Source organism: Sparus aurata, chromosome 20 (genome assembly GCF_900880675.1).
Source record: "Sparus aurata chromosome 20, fSpaAur1.1, whole genome shotgun sequence".
Lineage (NCBI taxonomy): Eukaryota > Metazoa > Chordata > Actinopteri > Spariformes > Sparidae > Sparus > Sparus aurata.
The window spans coordinates 18,442,661-18,448,878 of record NC_044206.1 but is presented as its reverse complement, the minus strand read 5'-3'; positions in this window follow the sequence as shown (position 1 = coordinate 18,448,878).

Sequence of the window (6,218 nt, the reverse complement as noted above, 5' to 3'; positions counted from 1 at the left end):
GAACATCCAGTCAGAGGAGAGAGTCTGGCAGTGGGGCTCCTGGATGATTTATCTGTCCTTGCTGGATGAAATGCTTTATTTGCAACAGGAAGAAGCTGCCTTTGGCACTTTGTATTCAGATTTAAAGACATGCAGTCAGTTTTAAAGGTGCAATACTGTATTTAAAAATGTTAATTCAAAACATTTATAATTAAACAGCTTTATCAAAGCAATGTGAATAAGTAAACGTTTTGACATTATTGTATTTTCAGAGATATATACTGAAATTAGCATGCTAACTAGCTAGCTGTTGGCTAGTCGGTCTCGTAATACAACGTTTCTCCTCAAGAGGCAATAGACTATGTAGCTCTGGAGGTGGACACTATATGATGCACTGCCCCCTCGTTCCTCTCATGCTTTACGTCTTGCCTGCACCTGCTGCAGTCCTGGTAGGATCTGCTGTAAATCACCTCTGTACAGTATTCCAGTCATCAGACCTGGCTTCCCTTGATCTTGGAGGCTGTGTTCAGTCCCAATTGAGCCTTGTTTACTGAGATGTTGTTTAGCCTGGTTCTGTTGCCCACACTCCAAGCTTTGGTTTTGGTCCTCATTCCAGCGCCACTCCCCACCAGCATTCCGTGCTGGGTCGTCCCCCGCCCTAGGCCTGAAAGAAAATACTACTGAAAGCAACAGTCCAAGTAAACAACACCAATACCCGGTGCTTGGTGAGCTGCTTGGCTAACAGAGCTAACTTGCTAAAGTTAGCTACAGCTCGCAGCAGCTTGCAGTTACTCTGGTGATATGCTGCCCCCTAAAGGCCTAAAGACTGTGATTTTGCATCAACAACAACAGTTGCTTCCAGGTAGAAAATTACGGTTTGTTGATCACACACATTACCCCTCATTGTGTGGTGGTTTGGTTTTAGGCCTAATGAGCCTGTTCTCTGTCAGTAGCAGTTTACTGACTAAATAATTTTAGTTGAATGTTAAATAATTTTGTGTGCGCTGCTGAATGGATTCCTGGGAGCCTGTAAGTGAATGAACGAGGGTGTAGGTGTCTCTAAGCTTGGTGCTGCCTGCCTCCATGGAACCAGGACTTGAGGTAGAGGGGGGGGGGTCCCTCTTTGAAGCGTGCAGAGTTCAAAAAAAGCCTTTGGTGGCATCTCACCCGAGGGGATCCACCATGCTCACAGAGGGGTATCCGACTGGATTGATCCCTCTGCAGTGAGCCCCATGTGTTTCGTTGACCTTTTGGCTACCATCTGTTATAAAGTCCCAAACACTGCTTAGTCTTTCGAACATGATCACATTTTGACACATCACCGTACTGCAGTTGAGGATCGAAAACTTAAGTAAATAATGCAGCTTGTAGACACGTTTTTGTTGTTTATTGCATTCGATCACAAATTGTATTTTTTTAATGTTGTTTTGACTTAATCCAGTCAATATTTATCTACATATGAATTTACTTATCATACAGCACCATCAATGCCAAGTTTTTCTTATTCTAGTGGATGAATTATCAATGGACCCCAGAGAACGACTAAAATGCATCAAACAGTTCCTCATTAGAGTCTTTCTGAATTTGGAATGACACTGTCATATAAAATCCCCACTTTTACTTTGTTTCCATCCTAGAGGGTCAACTCTGATAATGTAGGGTGCTGTATTATAAATGGGGAGGCCTATTTAAATTCATTACAAGCTATTTACTTCACATTTCCTGATCATTTTTGATCATTAGTGTGAACTCCCTGTAGTGTTTGGAGGAGCTCTGCGAGGCTCTCTTGGCCACAGATTAAAGGCATTATCAGCTGAATATTGATATGTTTGATGAAGCCCTCGGAGCTGTGGCTTACATTTGTTTGGACGGGAAGATATAAGACAAAAATAGGATTCGTTGTCATGAGCTCCCTTTTGCTAATTATTCATACTTTGTCCTTTGCATGATAAGAATCTTATACTATGGGAAAAAAGACGGATGCTGCACATACAGTGCACCTGGGGCGTTGAGAGTGATTGTGGGATGCAGCTTATTTGCAATTGAGTCTAATCTTGGAGCATAAGTCATGAATTATTACTATTTTACACTCGATTGGTACTAGAAGAGATAGCTAACATGCAAAAATCCTCAATTCTAACGTCAAATGAGACAAAAAAAACTTACATTTTAAAATATGGGTTCATTGATTAACATCAGGGCAAAGGTTAGAAGATACAGTAGTGATAAATCCATTACACCTGCAGATGGGACTCACACCACACTGACCTTTGTATTCAGGAATCACTTATGAAATAATGTTTGCTCACATTACATAGTAGTCAGACTCACCAGATGTAGGCTGACAGTATATGCCTACCCTGGTCGCTAAAGGTACAAACCTAAAGCAAGCAGCTCTTATTTTTTCCTATATCAGAATTAGCCATTTTTAAGCTAGGGTTGAGAGAGGGTTAGCTACAAACCCCCAGGAAGAGCTCCAGGATTTCAATTTTGATTTCGTTCCCGTAAGCGTACATTGTGAAAGAAGCTTATGTAAAACTGTGGATAGTCTTTTCACCACCACAACCCTAATGAAATTAAAGAGAAGAGGAGCCATACAACTGAATTTTTTTTTATCCCCATTCATGTTAGCTGGAAGCTAAACCAGAAATGAGCTGCAGCTAGCTGTAATGACAGGCGGGAGGGTAAGAAGCTAATGTGTGTTAAAGCAAAAGTCTTGCCAAAATGCTGCATAGGATTTTTTTTTTGGAAGTGTTTATGAGTCAAACCTTCGTGTAAAAGCATAATTACGACGAAAGAGACACTTTTAAGATTTGCTGTAGTTTCGTTTTTGGGCAAGCTCATTTTCAATGGAGTGCTACGATCACTCTCACGCTAGCATCAAAATAGCTATTTTTAAAACACTAACAAGGCTTGACACAGCATGAAACTTTGCTCGTAGTATCACCAGGGTCTCTACACATGAACACGGGCATTGAGAACATTGTTTGTGTACACAGAGTTTGCAAAAAAGAAAGTTTTTAGACTACTCACGTTAGCAGATGTTTCCTCTACTCGCTGCCGTCCTGGCAGCCGAGAAGTTTCGATATTCGAATGTGACATAACATGGAGGACAGTTAAGGTGGACCGCTCCTAAAGCCTAGTTCCATATGAACAAAACAATATTGACCTTGAAGTTGAAAAAGGAGCCTCATATAAGAAACAATACTATAATAAAAAGCCGGATAGTTGTTGCCGGAAGACAGTAGCGGTCCACCTTAACTGTCCTCCATGTTACGTCACATTCGGAGATGGAAACTTCTTGGCTGCCAGGATGACAGCGAGCTGAGGAAACATCTGCTAACGTGAGTTTTCCAAAAACCTTCTTTTTAGTAAACTCTGTGCACAAACAATGTTCTCAATGTTCATGTTCATGTGTAGAGACCCTGGTGATAATACAAGCAAAGTTTAATGTTGTGTTGAGTCTTCTTAGTGTTTTAAAAATAGTGATTTTGATGCTAGCGTAAGAGTGCCCGTAGCACTCCATTGAAAATTAGCTTGCCCAAAAACGAAACTATGGTAAATCTTAAAAGTGCCTCTTTCGTCGTAATTATGCTTTTTCACGAAGGTTTTACTCATATAGCCTAGGTTGCATTTTGGCTAGAGTTTTGCGTTAAACTAGCTAGATAGCTACTTACATTATCCTCCCGCGTCTCCGCTGGCTTGCCTGTACACGTTAGACTTTAATGATGAATGAATGACGCAAGCCACTGATATGATGGAAGTGCGTCGGGCAGTCAAGGCGTTCAACTAACATTAAAGTTAAGAATGGTGTGGATATGACAAATATATTGTAATAGTTACTTTTACAGGTAGGAAGCATATGTCGATGTTTCAACACTGTTGTTTTTACCTCCTCTGCAGCACCCAAGTCTCAATAACGGGCATCTGACCTCACCCCGATATCTCTTATAAATCAAATCTTGCTCACAAAAGTCAGAAAAGCACTAAATGTGCTGGCAGGAAAAACACTTGCCCTGATTGCTAAACCCTAATCATCATTATTAGACAAAATTTACAGCCACTGAGATTCAAGACAATATTCTGCCACACTCCCATCAGTACTTCTGATACTCCTCCGCAGACGGGATGTTTGCCTTGTCACGCTCGTGTTCTTGAAACACCGCTCTTCTGCTAAATCAATTCTGTGCCATCACGATTAAACAAATCTTGCTGCGTCTGTAAATGTCTTCAGCTCTCCCCGCTGCAGCTGCGAGCATGTTTGAACTCGGCGTGACCTAAATGTTCACCACTTCCTCTGTGTCCTGTGTGGCGCCTCAGCGGTGTCACTGCCGCCATCGTTTGATGGTAATTGTGTCCCTCCTCCGGCTCTACACATGCTGAGATGGTTCCTCTTCCAAAGGCAGTTCCTTCACTGCTCCCAAAAAAAAAAAAAAAACCTGCTTGCATTGTCTTTTCCTCGAATCTTAAATAACCGGCAGTCAAAAAAAAGAAAAGAAAAAGCCTCTTAAATATGGGCCGCTCTTGAGGAGGGCGGAGGGGCGGCGCTGTATAAATCCAACAGCGATTATTTATTAGTGACAGCCTTCTGTGGCCATTTTAGTTCAAATGTTTCCACCGCGATTGATCCGAAAGGGAGAAAATCCATTTTTATGTGATAGCTGTGGCTTTTAACCAAACTGACTGCTCGCTCCGTAAGGTCAAGGATTGAGTGAGCGAAGTTATTTTTTGCTCCTAGTGTTATTAGATTGCCTATCTATCACTGGAGTGTCATGTGATTGATACTGACTCAGCTTGAATGAAAGATGGAGGGAGGCCATTGTTGTTGTTTTTTTGCTTTCGCAGAAGAGTTAAGGCGGAGTGGCCCCGGCAAAGATGACTTACAACTTGTGTCGCTTATGCTCATTTGAGTTTCTTGAACACTGTTTTTCTTCGCTAAACTTCCAACCTCAGCGTATTTAGCGGGGGAAAAACAGCTGGATAGGCGATTGTGAAAAGAAGATTTGCCTCCAAGTGTGTGTGCAAGCGCTGTTAATTCAGGGAGAGTCCTCATACCGCTGACCACTTAAAATCGCATGAACTGTTCATTAGCTTTCATGCATTTCATTTTTAGCATATATTAGCATTCTAGACGTCCAGATTTAACTTTAAATGCGCCAGATATGACGTTTTTAATCTCGCGGTATTTGGCCGACTTGGTTCACTTTTTCAGAGTGTTTCTGTTTTGAACTTGAAGGCACCTCTTCAGGCCTTTAATTGCACACTTGTTGCTCCCTCCACCCATGAGGTAGATAACACCATCTGTTCGCCGAGTCCACACAGGACCAATCATAATTTCAAAAAGAGAAAAATATATTTATCAGTTCCCTGGCAGAGATTTCACAGTGCTACCGGAAGCTTACTAGGGGAATGCGAAACACATGTTGAGTTATTGTTTTTTTATTGAAAAGATACAGATGATATTTACATCATCATCATCATCTGCAGAGGGTGAGCGTAAGTGCAAGAATACATATCGATGATGACATACATGTTGATCGTGGAGCACTTTGGGCATGATACCACATCAGGCAGATGTCTCTCTCCGGGTTTCAGAGGTGCGAGAGACAGATGCTCCCCTCACATTTCAAAGGAGACATTTTACTGGCGTTTTGCCTTGATCATTTTCAGGATATTATTAGGTTCCAACACATGTCGACATGTCGTTAACTAGGAGTAAAAAACAAAAGTCAAGCAAATAAGTTTGAGCGTGTTTTACTTCATTGGATGTAGGGCTCAAACCAATGGTCAATTAGTTCATTAGATGTCAATCGATTTTGACGTTTATGGAGCAGAAATGCCAAATTGACTGGTTCCATCTTCCTGAAATGTGAGGATTTGCTGCGTTCTTCTGTTTTATATCATTAAAATGTGTTTTTTGTAATGCTGGTCGACCAAACCAGCAGTTTGAAAGACTGGTCTGCTACATGAATAATCAAAAAAATAAAACTACAGCAGTGGCGGAAGAAGAACTTAGACCTTTTACTTAAAGGGATAGTCCGGGTCTTTTGAAGTGGGGTTGTCTGAGGTACTTGAGTCAGTGTCTCACCTGCAGGGGATCACCGTCAGCTCTCCCCGTGTGTGGAGAGGCAGCGAGTATGGTCCATATTAGAAAAATACTCATCACAAGATTATAAGGAGTGAAGCATTAGTGTGAAAGCACTGGCTCCCAAAATGTAGTGAAGTCGAGGTGTAAAGAA